We start from the raw sequence: 15,402 nt of genomic DNA, 5'->3' as shown, positions 1-15,402 counted from the left end.
GGGCCTTTAGAAAATAAATTTAAAACGGAGATATTGGAAACTATATTTTCTGTTTATTTACTAGGTAAGAGAAGGCTATGCTCTTGTTTCTTCTTTCTTCTTTCTGGGAATACAGCTAGACTAAATTTCTCAGACTCTCTTGCAGTTAATTTTGGGCCATACGACGGAGTTCTGGCCAATAGCATGTCGGTAGAAGTGTTAAATGCCACCCTAGGCATGGACCATGTTAAATCTCCTTGTATATAATCTTGTGCGATACCTATTTCTATTCTGTGGGGACTTGGGAGGCCATATATGGAAGATGATTGGAGTCTCCAATGGCCGAGATGGGAAAAGATTGGTCTCTGAATAACTGCATGGAACGGAGGGTCCCACATTCTTCTCCCAACCAACCAGAACACATTGGGCTTGTCTATCCTCAGAAATAAACCTTTCTGCCCTTTGATCAACATCTCATTCTCTTCACCCCTGGTAACTACCATTCCATTCTCTATTTCTAGGAGTTCAACTTTTTAGATTCCACGTAGAAGTGAGATCATGCAGTATCTATCTTTCTGTGTCTGTCTAATTCCACTTAGCATGACAGCCTTTCGGTTCATCCATGTCACCAATGACAGGATGTCCTTTGTAAAGGTTGACTAGTATTCCATTGGACATATACCATGTTTTCTTTATCTATTCATCTGTCGATAGACACTTAGATTGATTCCATACCCGGACGATTGTGAACAGTGCTGCAATGAACATGAGAGTGCAGGTATCTCTTCAACATACAGACTTCATTTCCTGTAGATGTATACCCAGGAATAGGAGTGTTGGATCATATGTTAGTGTTATTCTCATTTTTTTAGGGAACCCCCCCCACCCTCTGCCACACAGTTTTCCATAATGGCTGCACCAACGTATATCTCCACCAACGTTGATTTATTTCTCATAGAAACGAAGTTGGGAAGGATGCAGTCCTGGGCTGGTATGGTAAATTTAGGAAGTCATTAAATTAAGAAGCTTCCTCCAACTTTCCTCACCAGCCTCCTTATAATGTGGCTCTCATCCTTGTCGTCCATCAAGTCAGCCCAAGCTCCAACCATCACATCCATATTCCAGACAGTGGAAAGCACCCAAGAAGAAAGGGTCAAAAGGCATATTCACGGTCTTTTAAGGAGGCTTCCTGTAAACTGCACAAAACACCTCCATGTGCATTTCATTGTCCAGAATTTGTCATAGGGAGATATCTAGCTGCAAAGAAAGCTGGGAAATGTAGTTTTTACCTGGGGGCAGTTATGTACTTGAGAGTTTTGTCACTAAAGAAGACAGGGAGAACAGCTATTGGGGTAGGAGACCAGAAGACTTTGCTATAGTTAATAACTGCAAACTTCTTACTGTGAGGGAAAAATCGGCTTATATAAAATGCAATTTTAGACACACACACCTGTGTTCACATGCACACTTCTTTGTTTATACTTTAATATATGTAACATACATAGCTTGCCATTTTCACCCTAGTCTTAGCCCATCAGAATTCCTCTGTAGTCAGTGAACTAACTATTTTCCAGTGTTTTGGGCATAAATGTAACTCTACCCAATGGCAAAAGAAAAATAAGGATACTTTACATTTTGTGTATCAGCATGCATAGAAATACAGTCATGGGCCACGTAATGATGTTTCGGTCACCAATGAACTGCAAATATGATGGTCCCATAGGATTATGAGCTTAAAAGTTCCTATCAGTTAGTGACATAGCCATTGTAATATCATAGCACAATGCATTACACACATTTACAGTGACGCTGGTATGAACAAACCTACCTGTGCTATCAGTTGTATAAAAGTACAGCACACGCAATTATGTACAATAAACAATACTTGATAATGATACTAAACAATGATGTCATTGATTTATGTTTTTACTACACTATATGTTTTACTATTATATTGTAGAGTGTACGCCTTCTACTTATTAAAAAAAAAAGTTAACTCCAAAACAGCCTCAGGCCAGTCCTTCAGGAGGTGTTCCGGAAGAAGGCACTGTTATCACAGGAGATGATAGCTCCACGTGTGTTACTGCCCCTGAAAACCTTCCAGTGGAAGACGGTGACACGGATGATCCTGACCCTGTGTAGACTGAGGCGAATGTGTGTCTTTGTGTCTCAGCATTTCACAAAAAAAAGTGTAAAAAGTAAAAAATAAATTTAAAAAATAGAAAAAAGCTCATAGAATATGGATAGCAATATTCTTGTACAGCTGTACAATAAATACATTTGTGTTTTAAGCTAAGTGTTATCCCAAAAGAGACAAAAAGATTTTTAAAAAACGAAAAGTTTGCAAAGTAAAAAAGTGACCGTAAGCTAAGGTTAATTTACTAGTGAAGAAAAAAAATATTTTTAAATAAATTCAGTGTGGCCTAAGTGTCCCGTGTTCATAGAAAGTCTACAGTAGTGGACAGTAACATTCCAGGCCTTCTCATTGACCCACCCTCAGCCACTGACTCACCCAGAGCAACTTTCAGTCCTGCAAGCTCCATTCATGGTACGTATCCTATACTGGTGTGCCATTTTAAATCTTTTATACCTTATTTTTATTGTTTGGATACACAGATACTTACCACTGTGTTACAGTTGCTTACACTATTCAGCATAATAACATGCTGCACAGATTTGCAACCTAGGGGCAATAGGCTGCACCTGATAGCCTAGGTGTGTAGTAGGCGATTGCATCTGGATCTGTGTGAGTACAGTCTATGATGTTTACACGACGACAAAATCGCCTAAGGATGCATTTCTCAGCACATATACCTGTCACTAAGTGATTCATGGCCGTAAGTAATTACATGCATATGTCAGTATAACACGCTCTGCTACTGTTTCAATGTAAGCACGGCAAGTATTGTGCTCATCCTATTGGATTTAGGGATGGATATTCCCTATTCTGAGTCTGTTTATGTCAGTGCATGTGTTTGAGTGAATGGCAAGAATGAGCTGTACCTTCCATTTCTATAGTGCCTACTACTTTATAGAATTGTGGAGACATCCTGTAGAACAAATATAAAACAGATAAACTGTCTTTCCATTGGATGTGTGGTACACACCATTACCACGTTTCCTGTGTACTCTATTTCACAGGCACATAATATATACACCAAATTTCTTCCCTATTTTCTACAACATCAAGGACAATGCCCCGCCCCCATGTCATATTATATTATTTTATTTTAAAATTGCATCTTCTCTCATTCCCCACCCACCTATCCAGGTACACTCCAACATTGTATTTGTCCATGCTACCACACCCCTAATATAACAGAATAAGGCAAGTTTCAAACCAAAGATTTAGGATCTTCAGTACCCTCAGCGATCAGGTGTTGGAAGCATCCAAAAAGTGACCTCTAGAAAACTAGGGCTAAATGTTTACATTTTACACTGTCTAAATGCTTTACAAAGGACTATCTCTTAATCTCCCACTCACCCTATCATTGAAGTGCACACTATCATCGTCATCCCTGTTTTTACAGAAGTGGAAACTAAGGCTTGCCTAAGTTAAAGTACGGTTACATAGCTAGGGGCAGCCTGACGCCAACTGCAGATGGTCTGCCCCCAAAGCCCACGATTCGAATCACGATGCCATGATTCAGATCATCAGCATGGCCCCTGACGGTCGGTATCCAGGGTCCCCACAGAGAAGCTTTGCCAGCCACACACATTTGGGGAGCACCGCTTTGCACAGCGTGCTCTGCTCAGACACAATCCCTCCCTGGGAAGGCCTGCAGTCTGGTTAGGAAAACAACGTGATCATATACAATGACTGGAATATCGAACACCCTTATCCACAAGAATCCGCTGATCTCCAGGCTGAGGCGGGCTCGTGACTGCAGAAGAATTAAGAATCGTAGGGGATTCGTGGCTGCTGACGTACTGTTGCAGACCACCTTGCCTCACTATGAAAGATGCAGTAGTTTGAGGCAAAGGTTTTTCGTTTTTTTTTTTCTTTTCCAGGCAAATCGTGTCTTCCCATGAATTAACCACCAGCCATTTTCATGTGCACTCACTCATCCCCCTGCCACCCCAGTCATTTATTTGCAATCACGTTCGCATATTCTGGGCACTGGAAGTTGGTTCAGTTAACAAGGAAGAAGGAAACTGATAAAGATATTGTTAATGGATCTCTTTGTGCATAAAAAGAACTCCCATCTTCCCTCCCACATGCTGTCCTGAATTCCCCTTTTCCTTCTTCTCAAAGTTTTACTTTTTCTCGGAATGTCTGTGTGTGCCATATGACAGTGATTTTCTGTGGTAATTGCTTTATTCTTCAATAAGAACCTTTACAATAGCAAACTCCTACAATACTTATGTGTAAATTAGGGCTGTTCCAAGGCAAAAAATTGAAACTTGCACGTCGTCATTTTTGATAAATTTAAAAAAAAAACCCTTGAATGTGAGAATATTTGTCTTGTGCCCCCCCCCCAAAAATTAATTATTTTCTGCATCTAGAGTTTCATGCGTTTGGGTTTACATTACTGGATCTCAGAGAGAACAGATCATTAATTCATTTCAACAGAGTCAGCTTACCAAGAAAAAGTGTTTCATTCTGCTTCATACCAAAGTCGAGTACAATTCTATAGAAATGCAATTTTACAATTAGAGTTCTCTCAGGCTTATGAACAGTGTTCACAAGTCGGCTGGCTGTGGAGGGTCGAGGGTGGCTGCGTCCCCAAACAGCAGGGCCCAGCACGAAGGAAAAGCCACACACCTTCTCTGAGGGGCCCCAAAAGAAATGATCGCGGTAGCAGTAGCTTTATTTTGCTCACTTGCAATAGCAACAACAAAATGATGCCACAGACGAAAACTGTCATGTCCCACCCGCTCCATCTGTCCTGTGCTGTGCACCCTCATTCTACAAATTAATCTTTCACACATTTTTTAACAAAAAAGTGTTCATGTTATAAAAGAAAAAAAAAAAAACAAGGAAAACAGAAAAGGCTGTGTAGAAAATAAATTAAATTTAAATTTGATGGCAGTTATGACTTTTTTTATTGACTATAAGAGCAAACAGTCACATCAAATTGGTGCCACTGGCATATAATTAAAACTACAGGGCACCCTTAATGATCTCTGACAATGATCGCGTGTGTTTTTTTTAAATATAGCACGCACATTTTGTCCAATTTGGGCTCTTTTTTCCTGTTGCTTTTGTCCTCTTTCTGAGTGGATATTATTCATGAACTGAGTCTTTATTATCTATTTGGCCATCTGCATAGCATTGGCCATAGTCCCCTGTATTGTGATTTTGAGTGAAAATAAGGACTGCTGGAGATTGCAACACTAAAAATAAATAATAATAACAACATGCTTTAAGAACTCAAAAGTAAAAAGCATAAAGAAAAGCATTTGGGCTGGAGGTGAGCTTTGGAGGTATGTGGCTTGAAGGTGGGGGTGAAACAGAAATCATTCCATTCCCTCATTCAGCATAATAGAAGCTGGATATTCACTCTGACCAAACTAACATCTAGTTGCCTTGATAAGATAATATGTAATTCTGAAAGCGATGCCTCCTCATGCTGGATTATCTTTGAAAGAAAACAAATATTTGTTCTCTTGGTACTCTCTTGCTTCAGAAGTCCACAGACTTCTTCGTGGAGGGACAGCCTCCTCTGGCTATCAAGATTTTAGCCACTGAATATTCATCTTTACCACGTATTAGGTCCCTTGCTTTTAGTTTAGTGAAGGCAGATTTTTTTAAAAAGTTAAAATAATAGAACATATTTCCAATTAAAAAAAATATGCGTGGGGGAAAATGAACTGAAAACTAGTATAATTGTTTTATTTCTAAAACGTTGTCTAATTTTATTTGGTTTCCTCCATTCTTCCCCCCAACCTTTTGGATCTTTTTTTTTTCTCTCTTTCTGAAATTCTCTTCATCAGGGTTTACTTACCTTTATTTTCTTTCCACTTGTCAGATCTTCCCTGCAGCCTCTGGAAGGCCATCAAACCAGCTGATTGAAAGATGAATATGAGTTAGCAAAGAAACATCTTCCTGAACAGAATAAATATGCAAGACTATAATATATGAGAAGAACACTTTTGTTTCAAGTGAAAATATACAGTATTCTATTTGTTTTTTAGTGTTCCTTGATTTTTTTTTTTTGTGCTTGTAGTTTATTCCTATTAAACTTGAGGAATATTCAATTAAAGCTTTGCTTCCTCTCTCTCTCTTTCTCATGCTTTCTTTCTCTCTTTTTCATGCACACAAACTGCTTGAGCTTACTACCAAAGGAGAATGAATTCTGTCAATTATCTCATTATTTAGAAAATGAGTTATTTACTTGCATTGAATTATGGTTTAAAATAACTTTCTTGTTGTATTTCTCTTTCCTTCCAAAATTGGTTCATGTATGTATACAGTAATAACCTGAATGGCATAAAATTTCCAAATTTGGAAAGTTTGAGCTAATCACTTTAATATCCATATTGATTTACCTAAAAATAATGAAGAAGTTCTAAAATCAAAAGAGATAACCCAGTTTCCAAAATAGCCCATGTGTACTTGCTCATGGCAGATAAAATTTAGGGCATATGTATTTATTTATTTTCATACCTAATTAACTACTATAGAGAGGGTATGCTGGTCATTTTTAAAAATGATTAAGAGTTAATTTATAGCTTTTAAGACTAATTTAATGACAAATATTCCAATAGCCCCATAATACTAAACTTTTGTATCTAGCATTAATGTTAATTTTAATTATTATATGTTTATATATTAATATTATATCTGTTAGTTACCTCCATGAGATCTGCAGAAAATAAAAATGTAATGATATTTTACACAACTGTTTTAAGCCACATCATTCCATTTTCTCTAAACTGGTGTGATAATCATTGATATTTTAAAACCTTATCCAGATGTGCGTTTAATAATACACTACAGATTTCTCTTTAACAAACTATATTTCAAGTCTGATTCTCTAAAACAAAAAATTCTCCCCCCAAAAAGCAAAATCCATAGTCTAGAGTATGCACAATTGAGAGTCAACATTTCCACTCTTCTAACATAAGAATAAAGTGATTAAAAAAATCATGTCCTTAAAAATATTCTTTTAGCAATATGATATAATACGAATACTTTAAATAATACTAAAAGACATTATACTTGTGTGAAATGGTCTGGGCCAATATCACGTCTCAGTCATCCCTTTGTATTGTTCCTCTAGCCCCCACCTCCTGCTAAAGTATTATACCAAATGTTATCTGATACTAAACATTAACTCTTAACCATAGCTTACAACTGCCCTGAGTTGAACTAGAAATTCCAAGGCAGAATAACAAACGGGGCCTCTCTCTCCACTCACTCTCATTCTGTGGGAGTTTTAGAGTTGTTTAGGAAAGCAGGATTTGAAGAATGACATCCTAGCGTGCTTAGGTAAAGTATGTTCATTCTAGAATATTTCTGTAGCTGTTTGTAAATGTCACAGACTGATCATCTCAGAAGCTGTGTAAGAAGAAGGGATCTCAATCAAATGTCTGACCAGATCCCTCCTTATGGCCGTAAGAGTTTAATTTTCATTTAAACAACAATAAATACAGGCATAAGGGTTTGAGATGAATTATGTAAGCCCCTTAGCTACAACCATAACATTTTGCCACCAAATGAGCTGCTGTTCTCACTTTGTTTTATGGGTTCTGCGTAGCCTGTGTTATTATATCTGCCAAATAAAACCCAGCAAACCATGCAAATGAAAATATAATCTTTTATCTCTCATAGTCACCGGATGCACCCAAATATATAATTTTATCGATTCCTCTGCACCAAATTTACTGCTATTAGGACCCTACTGTCTTAATAGGACCTACAGAAAGGGAAAACATTTCTTGCTTGGAGGTATCTTCATTTATATCCACCAATAGCATATGTCTGTAGTTGAGGCTGCACTTGAAAAGTCAGGAATAATTCCTTTCATTATATTTTTAGCTCGTTTATGTGGCTCGATGGAGATCATGGATGTATCCTCAAGGATAAACACCCAAATGACTGTGCGTTTTCAAAGCATGGCAGATTCTAATTTGTTTAAAAACAATAGAGTTTTTTCTTTTGATTTCAGAGTGGCCTAAATATCTGAAGAAAAATGACTTAGTGAATTGTTGATGAACTAGCTCTGCAACTCACCAATCTTAATTTGGGGACTTGGACAAGTCACTTAGCCATTCCATTTCAACATTCTCCTCCAAGTAATGAAAATAACAACACATCTTATGCCTGTAAGTGATGTTTGAGGAATAACTTACCTCTAAAATGCCTCAAGGATGAAATACCTCTTCTATGTCCTAAAGAATTGCTATGCTTCTCCCAGGAGTAAAGTCTCCACCATATCCATCTGGGGATATTTCTAGGTTGGGTCAGAGTGCACCCCAAAAAAGTCAATAGATGCCTTTGTGGTAGTCTACATAATAAGCTCTCCTTCATCCCAAGTTTAAAGGGAGCAATTGAACATGTAAAGCATTGCTATTCCCGCTAGCCTTGGAAAAAACAAACGTGTAAGTTATTTCTTTTCACTATCTCCCTTCCCTTCTCCCCTCCTTCCCTTCTCTTTTCCTTCTCTTCTGCCCTCTCCCTTCCTTCCTTCTGTTCTCTCTCTCCCTCCCTCCCTTCCTAGAATATTTCTTGAATGTTTGTTATGTGCCAAGCACCATTCTAGGTGCTAAGGATATTATGATAGAAAGAGTCCCCATCCTGAGGGACTTACATCCCACCAAGGAAGACAGGAAACAAAAAACAGAGGCCGGGCGCGGTGGCTCACGCCTGTCATCCCAGCACTTTGGGAGGCCGAGACGGGCAGATCACGAGGTCAGGAGATCGAGACCATCCTGGCTAACACGGTGAAACCCCATCTCTACTAAAACAATACAAACAAATTAGCCAGGTGTGGTGGCGGCCGCCTGTAGTCCCAGCTACTCCGGAGGCTGAGGCAGGAGAATGACGTGAACCAGGGAGGCGGAGCTTGCAGTGAGCCGAGATTGGGCCAGGGCACTCCAGCCTGTGCAACTGAGCAAGACTCCTTTTCAAAAAAACAAAAAACAAAAAAACAACAAAAAAAACAGAGTGGGTATCTTTGACAATGGGAATTTTTCTGGTTCACTTTATCAAAGTAGTTCAAGAGTGTTTCCTTCCAATGCTAGTTCATGCATCTGGTGATGAGCCAGGCCAGACGTTTTGTACAGAGGCTGATGTAATTCCAACCAGGCCTGATGCATGATAGGGATTCAGTGGCTGTCAAAGGAATGAATTTATTTCCGAAATGTGATTAGTTAGGTTAACATATAATTCAAATTACTCAATGAAATGTCAACACATACCTACAATTTCCTTATAGGGTCAACCTAAAGCTATGCAATGAATGTGCTATGAAATTCTTATCTCTATTAAGAAAAATCTAGTTCATATTAAGCCAATCTTACCAGAAAAACCAGCCAAACTAGTGACTTAGGTATATGAGTGTGCATGTGAGTACACACACACACACCACACACACACGCCTTGCCCTGATTGTAGCAACCTCATGTCTGGAAAGAGTTAAATGCTGAGTACAGCCTACATTATTTTTTAAAAATTCTTTATTCTTTTATCAAGCGATCTCTTGGCAAAATCAACTGAGTATATTCTAGTCTTCTTTACTTTGGGGCCAGCTATTTCATGAAGTATTATTTAAGAGTAATTTGCAAGACAAAAAATAGTGGCATACATCAGCAGAGCCAGGAAGAAGTATTCACATCTCTGCTTTATTTACCTTGCTGCTGCCACCACCAACTCTAGCAGCACCATCGCCACCACCATGGCCTCTACTGTAGATCACTTCCCACAGGGATCTTTCCTTCTCTTTCCCCCTCTTCCATTTTCCTTCTTCTATACTGTCACCATTTTCTCACCATTCTTCACAGCCCTCTCGTCCCTATAAAGCTCTTGTCCCATATATTGCTCTACTCTGTCGTTTGTCTCTGTCTAAAATGCCCTATTGTGCATGTGTCTCTGTCACGCAGTCTCTTGTCACCGTCTGTTTTAGTGAGCCTGTGTTCCTGCATCTGTCCCATATCCCAAGTGCTAAGGTATGGCATGGCATTGCAGACCAGTTGTGAGTCTGGTTTCTTTTTTTGAACCCCAATTTTTTTTTTGCCATGACCTTGCTGAGCAGCCTCAGTTGTATAAAGTGACTTCAGAGCAATAGGTTTTCAGTTAAACCATGTCACAATGCATTTATGTACAGAGACAGAGAACAAAGAAAGCTTCCAGGCCCCTAGAAGGAATGTGAAATGTGTGTTCTCTGAGTTCATATTCAAGAACCACTTTTCCTATTGTCTCCCATAAAGCTATTACTGCAGCTTCAATTTAAAATGCTTATTTTTACTGAGTTTAATTTAGATACACATTTGCATTGTAAAATGGGTACTTCAAAAATAATCATTTTAGTCTTAGGCATAAATGCTAGTGCTTTGTAAGAGAAGTAACTTCCTGAGTTGCATGTTATTGCTAAGGGCGAAGTAAATTTCTGGAGTGAGATTTAACCTTCTGTCTGCTCTTATTACTGGGAATAGTTTGAATTTGGTACGTATCAAGACTTTCGTGTTAAATTCATAGAATTTCTTTATAACCAAAGAGTTGTATTAAGACAATTTTATCTTATTACAGTAGTTAGGATTGGTAAAAACTTATTAGGCATCAGCAACATACTAGTCACTGAAAGAAAAATGAAATCTCATCTTTGTCCAGTGGATTCACAATGACATTTATATATACATAATGAAGATAGAAGAGGGAATGATACTATTTCATGTATTGTTGGCACCTAGCACGTGGTGGAGATTTAACAAGAACCATGATAATTGAGTTTCCTGTTTCTCTAACATATACTAAGTTCTTAGTAAATAATTTCTAGATTTATCATTTTCCTTTCTTCTGGTTTAAATCCAAGAAGGTGCTGCATTCAAGAGTGAAGCAAGCACAAAAGGAAAGGAAAAATCTCTCCCTGGAGGAGAATGTAGACAGACATGCTGTTTGAATCTTTGGGTCTGAAGCACAGCAACTAACACACAGTAGGTGTGAGGCATCAATATTATCTGGTAACCTCTCTTGTTCTGTTCATTTCACCTTTTCTAAGTTCATTTGCAACCTGAATTTCTACAAACTCCAATTTAAGCAACTTAATACAAGTGACAGTATTAGTATTCAAATATTTAGAAGTTTTATCCTCTCATTTTGAACAAAACAACTTCTATTTACTAATATTGTACAACATTTAAGCACAATTGATACCCCTGAAGACTTCCATTATTGAAGAAGAGGTTCTGAATATCAAAGGTTCATATTAAATCCTTCTTCAATAGAATTTACTCATCTGGAAGTCACATGTTTAGTTGGGTTGTTTTAAATGGTAAATCTTAAAAAGCCCACAGATGAAATGAGTGCATCTTTTAATTATCCAAAGTAACGCAGCCTTCGACACCACAGATTAACTCCAACATGTGGTATTTGAAGGCATGTGATTTTTAAGGATGGTAGACTTGCCTTTAGAAATTTGTTTTGTTTAGGATAGCCTTTAAATAATTTTTAACTGATTGAACTCCCACCAGTGAATGACACAAAGGCATTCTGTGTAGCAAGGAAGCCAGCCAGCCTGGGGTTCAAAAGTGGCCTGGGATTATATACAAAGTGAATGATGAATATATGTATAGCACAAAGTTAACTAGAAAAGCCATCATTGTGTGCATGTTTTTCTTCCATATGCTGTAAGGTATAATGTATTTTATGGGGAGACTGGAGGAGATAGAGGGGAGAGAGAGAGAATGAAAAGAGGGTTGTGAATTGGGTGGTTACTGAAATACCTCCTTGCTTTTTTCCTAAATTATTTGAAGTGGCCTGTCTTAGTCCCAACCAAGCTTGAACTACTGGCCTCCTTCAGCCATTATGCTGTCTGTAAAAGCACTGATTTACAGCAAGCAACAAAAAACTGGCTACACAGGAAAAAGAGTTTTAGGGAGACTGTATCCTTTGCTCCTCTCTGTCCTTAAGCCTCAGCAGGTTTGAATCAGTGGTGTAGGTTCATTCTGCTTTCATTGGTATACCACCAATGCCTGCTGCAAACCTGCTAAGGACTTTTCATCAAGAGTTTACACCATTATTTCTGTCTTCAGGGCTGAGAATCAGGCTGAATTATCTCCAATTTAGGGCTTACCACAGTTTAGGAATTTAATAAATAGATTCAAGTATCATAGAATTTATAACCCAGGGAATGATTTGACATAGAATGTGCTTTGCAGAATTATAAATATATTTTATAGATAAGATTAGAATATATTATAGAGAATTATAAATGCATAAAATACGCATTTTAAGAAAGATGCTATATAAAATACGCTCCCTGTCCACTTATTGTGATGTGTGTTCTGGTTTGTTCATTTACTTTTTTTAAATCACTGTCTCAACTGCGTTTCAGTGTTTCCTTTTCCCTTTAGACGGTATCAACCTGTTCATTTCCACATGCCAGAAGAGAGGCAGAGACACAGAGAGAACAAATCTAAATAAGTTCATAGAATTTCATGTATGCGCTGATATTGAAAATGAGTGGGCTTAATAGAAGCTTGAACAAACTTTCCAGTTTAGTGTCTTTTTCCTCTCTAGGTTCAAAATCAGGTTCACCTCTACTTACATTTTGTTAGATTTTATAGTTACTATATTATCAATATAATACCTTCAAATGCCTGCTATTTTACTATTGTTTGCCTCCCTAATTTTTAAAGAAAAATCCCATTCCTATATGAAATTAATACATTTATAAAATATCAATATCCAAAAACTAGTTTCTGAGATAACTTTTTCAATGTGACCTATTGCATAAAGTGTAATAAAAACACTGAGGTTTTTCAGAGATTTGAGCTGCGGTTCACACTTAAAAGTCAGACCTTCATTTTATGCAGTTGCTCATCAAATTAAATTTTATTTGATCCATCAACATTTTCTACTACTAAATTGTTATTAGTTGAAATGAATATGTTATTAGCACATAAAACTTGTTCCCTGGCAAGGAGGATTCATTTGTATCACTTTTAATTTCAGGACACCTAGAAAAGTATGGATTAACTGGAACTGTACAGGACTGGATTCCTCCCAAGAGAAAGTATGGTATCTTTTCCCAAGAGCTTAGAATGTATACTTTTTGCCCTTTCTCCCCCCCACTGTGGGGGGCGGGAGAGAAGTATAGATTATTAGCTAAAAAACAAACAAACAAAAAATGACAAACTCTGTCAAGTAGCTTTGTGTCATGGTAATTTGCTAAGCCTGTTATATCGTGGTAAACACCCTACTTTGAGGTGCTTACTTGAGGGGATATTTAGACTTTGACTTACTACCTCCCATAGTTCCAATGGGCATTAAATAAAAATAGTACTCATTCTGTATTACGACTCCTCTGATATCAGCCTACTTTTATTTACAATTTTCATGGTGATAACTTTCCAAAGGATTAAAAGTATCATTTGTACAATAAGTTTATAAGACAGTTTAAAACAAAGAGAGTAAAAACAATTTATTTAAACGTGAAAAAAAGGGCATAAAAGACAGTCACACTACGGGACTCTGGATAAAATGGTTGTAGCAATTGAGGGGCAACAGACTTGCTTCCTTAAATATCCATTTAATCTATATTTCCTGGCCACACTGCTCAGTTCCCAAAATGGATTCTAGTAATGACTGTTAGGGAAACACAGTGCGCACGCACACACACACACACGTTAGTTTTTGATGTAGCAATGTCTCCTCCTGCACATCTTTGGGGCTGTTATTCCGCTTCTTGTAGGTACATTCTATAAAACATTTTGTTACAGCTATGCCTTGGCTTTAGATGCAGTAGTGCTGAGTTTCTAAGGTTTTTGGAGATAATGAGTGTCCTAATACTTTCATGAATTGTTTAATATCCTGACACTATCAATTACTTTATGTCTACTCATCTAGAGATTTGTCACTCTCCTTAATTTTAACTTTTAGTAGATGAGAAACAGCTTTGATAATGCAAACATTTCTTTTTCCCTGAATTTGTTGGTGAAACATGCACTTTTCACATCTCATTTTGTGTGCCTGTATATTTCATCCGTGAATAACATTTATTCCCTACCTTGAAACAGGTCAGACTGAAATTGGGCCTTCTACTGCAAGACTGAAAAGACCTAGAATCCATCGACAGCACAGATACAACAATAGCCTTCACGGAATACAAAAACTCTAGTTCTCACAGGATATCCTTGACCTCAGTGATGAATCAAGAGGGTGTAGAGGGTTGAGAAAAAAGTAGACACATCACTACTGTTTCTAACAAGATATCCCAAAGCTATTTCAGTTCCAGGAATTCTGTCTGCTCCTGTTTTTACTTCATTAGCAATTCAACATGTCTGATTTGCCCACACAATACTTTCAAGCTACTTTACCCATTTGACCTGGAACAAAGTGAAAGCACATTTTGCCCAGTTGAAAGGTCTCCTGGCAAGTTGGTTAGCAACAGGCTTGCCAGTCTGGGTTCTGTTAGCAAAGACTAAACACATTTCATTAGACAATTACTAGTGAACTGACTTCCTCTCTATCAAGTTGGGTTTTTTGTTTTTTGTTTTTTTCTATTTTCTTCAGCCATTCCCCCTCCCCCACCACTTGTTATTCAACTTTTTACTTGTAATTCTTGCCTCAACACGATTTCCAATTTCTTGACGGCAGACAGTTCCACGTCTTTGTGGCTGTGATTAACGCAGTTTAATTGCCAAGAACAGGTACCGAGTAAAAGTTGATTTGAAGGAAAGAAAAGCGACACAGCAGTCTTACATCGTCCCTCGGCAGTTTAAAGTTGTGGCTAGATACGTATCAATTAAGGAATCAAGCTGAGGCATCTGCAAGTACCAATTTTACTGTAATGCTCTAAAATTTGGTCAGTTGGGGAAGTCTTTACTTGTAACAGTGTAAGTACACGAGGGACAGGAGAGTTTTGTGAGAAAGGCAGGCGCTCTGCCCTGTTCTGCCCGTGACATGATGACGTAAGAACGGCTCCCAGAAACTGCCTGAGTTGCTCACGTCCCCAGCTCCCCGATGTGCACCTGGGCGCGGGACGCCGCAGGACGGAGGGAGAGCGCTCCTCGGTCCCGCTCCCCTGCGCACGGGCAGGCGAGGGACCCGGGCGTCGTCACCCCCACGGGAGGGAGCAGAGACACCCGAAGCGGGCCTCGAGTCATCCGTGTCCCCGGGTGCCCTGCCTCTCCAGGATACCTGCGTAACTCGCAGCAGCCAAGCCCCACTACGTTTAAAAGTGTATTTGTGGTTGTCACGGTGCACACCGAAAAGCTCGCTCCGCACCCCCAGAGTGCGCGGGGCCTCTGAGCCTGGAA

The sequence above is a fragment of the Trachypithecus francoisi genome, unplaced genomic scaffold (genome assembly GCF_009764315.1).
Source record: "Trachypithecus francoisi isolate TF-2019V2 unplaced genomic scaffold, Tfra_2.0 Lachesis_group5, whole genome shotgun sequence".
Classification (NCBI taxonomy): domain Eukaryota; kingdom Metazoa; phylum Chordata; class Mammalia; order Primates; family Cercopithecidae; genus Trachypithecus; species Trachypithecus francoisi.
Note: the sequence above shows the minus strand (reverse complement) of the source record.